Below are 3,204 nucleotides of genomic sequence, written 5' to 3'. Positions count from 1 at the left end.
CCAGCATGTCAAGACAAGTCATTATTTCCCTCTAAGCACCAGTGAGACCACATCAGAGTACTGGGTCCAGCACTTTGGGCTCCCCAGGGCAAGAAAGACTGACAAACTGGAGCCAGAAGAACTGATTTCTCCAAAGAGTAGCAACTGTTTTCCTCCAATACCAGCACCAAATATCAATTTCTGACCAATCTAGTAGTAGAGACTGTATTTGCCATTGGAAAATATTGTTCCTTCAGGTTCTGGGGAATAATTACATTTGGGGCCAGAGATATACCTGCCATTTCTGATAGTCAGTTTCTGGTTGTCCCATTCCAAAATCTGATTTTTCTATTAAATTTAAATTCCAAACAGAGCCGTTAGATTTTGAAGATGATGCTCCCAAACAAGTATACCTCCTTACCTTCTGTATTGACTTTTACTCCCAAATACTGACCAAATTTGTACGTTTAGAGCTTCCTGGATGCAGCTTTCAAGTACATGAATTCCTTCTATAAAAATGCAGCATGGGGACATACAATTTATTTCAGTGTCACAGTCCCCTTTCAAATGTCACAGAGAACTCTCACCATAAATAACTTGTACCTGTCTCAAGGGGATTTTCATACACATTACAGGAAATAAATCAGCCTTAAGCAATGCCCTTGTGCAACTTATTGCATTTTTATTCATTTCTGTACACCTTCAAACTTCTGCTACATGGTATATGTAATTTATGTGCAACAGTCCCTGCTTCTTTCTCAACATACTAAGACTCAGGTACTCACAGAATGAAACAGCTGCACGTACCAAATTAACATCACAGTTACATTAGTTACAGTTACATTAGATTCAACACAATACACATTTTAGTTCAGAATATTTTTTTTAACATCCTCTGCATGAGAAAAATAGTACAGTATAGCACCACTAAAAATATCTACAATTACACAAATTATACAGTAGCAGGAGCAGAATCCTGTCAGTCAGGATGGCCGAGCGGTCTAAGGTGCTGCGTTCAGGTCGCAGTCTCCCCTGGAGGCGTGGGTTCGAATCCCACTTCTGACAGCCCCTTTTTGGAGCTACATCCCGCCGGTGACCGGTCACCAGCCATGCTCCTCAGGGCACAGTTCTAGGGCCAGTCCTGTTCAATACATTTATCAACGCTCTGGATGCAGGAGTTGAATGCACCATCAGCAAGCTTGCTGATGACACCAAACTGGGAGGTGCTGTTGACTCTCTTGAGGGACAAGCAGCGTTGCAGAGGGATCTTGATAGATTGGAGCATTGGGCTATGATTAATGGGATGAAATTTAACAAGTCCAAATGCTGGATCCTGCACCTAGGCCGGAGTAAAGCCAGGCACAAGTATAAACTGGGAGAGGAGTGGCTGGAGAGCAGCCCTGCAGAAAGGGATCTGGGGGTGCTGGTCGGCAGCAGGCTCAGCGTGAGCCAGCAGCGTGCCCCGGCAGCCAAGGGGGCAAACCGCACCCTGGGGTGCATCGAACACAGCGGAACCAGCCGGGCAAAAGAGGCGATCATCCCGCTGTACACAGCGTTGGTGCGGCCGCACCCTGGGGCTGTGTGCAGTTCTGGGCCCCGCGATTTCAGAAGGACGTGAAGGCCCTTGAATGCATCCAGAGGAGAGCAACATAGCTGGTGAAGGGGCTGGAGGCATGTCCTACGAAGGACTTTGGGTTTGTCTAGTTTGGAGAAAAGGAGGCTGAGGGGTGCCCTCGCTGCTCTCTGCAGCTTCCTGAGGAGGCGAAACAGAGGGAGGTGCTGATGTCTTCTCCCTGATTCCCACATGTACTATCACTGGGTATGGTTCAAAGCTGCGCCAGGGGAGGTTTAGACTGGACATCAGGAAACATTTCTTTACCGAGAGGGTGGTCAAACACTGGAACAGGCTTCCTAGAGAGGTGGTCGATGCCCCAAGCCTGTCAGTGTTTAAGAGGCATTTGGACAAAGCCCTTAACAACATGCTTTAACTTTTGGTCAGCCCTGAATGGGTCAGAGTTGGACTGGATGATCATTGTAGGTCCCTTCCAACTGAACTATTCTAGTCTAGTCTAAAAAAAAAAAAAGGGGGGGGTCTTAAATTAAAATGGGAGATCTAATTGTCTCAGCCTAAAGAAGGGTGCAGTTCAGAATCCAACCCCCAAAAATCAGGTAGGGTTTCTGCATCCTCCCCACCACCATGCCTGCACTAGCCCTGTGTCTTCCCTGCACTATCTGATTCTGGATATCAAGCTCTATGCCTCACTGACACAGCAAGAAGCATCACTCCCCCGAGCTGGTCTTCTGCTGCTCTGGGGAGTGGGCCCCACCTGCCAGGCAATCACCTGGAAAGCTGTGGCACTTGCTTAAGTAGCAAGAACAGGGGAGTGAGTGGAGCAGAGCATGAGAGGGAGAAGCCAGAACCTCCCTCCCTCCCTTCCCCTTTTGCCAGAGGTGAGCTGTTATTTTGGCTCCAGATGCTTCTTAAAACTACAGCTTCCATCTCAAACTAGCTTTCTTTAATTTATTTCTTTTTTCTTTTAACTCGCTCTCCCAAATACTTTGGATATTTGCATTATGTTCTTGTTTTGTTAAAATTTAAAAACCTCTCAAAAGCACGTATGAATCAGTAAATGAATTAAATTTTCACATTACATTATTTAGAGTTAAGTACACATTAAGTAGCATTCTGGAATACAAAGTATTTCTGAAAAACAAGGTCACAAACACCAGTCACAAGAACACTCTGCCCATGAATGACATGGATGACTAGGATTTTTAGCACCATAAGCTGCAAATGTTAAATATCCAGTACTGCAAACATTTAGCAGACATGCAATAACGACCTCTGAACACACATAGCACTAGATCATTATAAATTTGCAGCTAAAAAAGATGAAATAATGAATTATTTGAGAGGAAGAAACAGACTGAGGTAGTGTTTTAATTAGCTGATATTAACACAGACTCCGATAAAGGTAACTAATATTTTCCATCTCCAAGTGCTACCAAACATTCCTTAAGTAGAGTTGCTTACCTACCCAAAATACTTATCTACCATACCCTGTGTATAGAAGATATGTATCTTTTTTCCTCCAGAACCTTAACCCATGGGGTGGAGTTAACCCATCCATTCTTACTAGGCAAGCAGCACTACAGTCCGTCAACATATACAGAAATGTTTTGCAGAACATCCTCACAGAAAACAATGTTAAGATCACCATCTCC

General features: G+C 44.6%; 1 non-coding gene across 1 annotated transcript; it reads left to right on the top strand.

The window, feature by feature from the left end:
- Positions 1–961: 961 nt before the first annotated feature.
- On the top strand, positions 962–1,044 carry TRNAL-CAG (transfer RNA leucine (anticodon CAG)). Its single transcript has one exon. It is a non-coding gene; the product is annotated as a tRNA-Leu (tRNA).
- The last annotated feature ends 2,160 nt before the right edge of the window (positions 1,045–3,204 follow it).

Source organism: Pelecanus crispus, chromosome 2, assembly GCF_030463565.1.
Source record: "Pelecanus crispus isolate bPelCri1 chromosome 2, bPelCri1.pri, whole genome shotgun sequence".
Lineage (NCBI taxonomy): Eukaryota > Metazoa > Chordata > Aves > Pelecaniformes > Pelecanidae > Pelecanus > Pelecanus crispus.
Note: the sequence above shows the minus strand (reverse complement) of the source record. Positions and strands in the feature narration are given on the sequence as shown.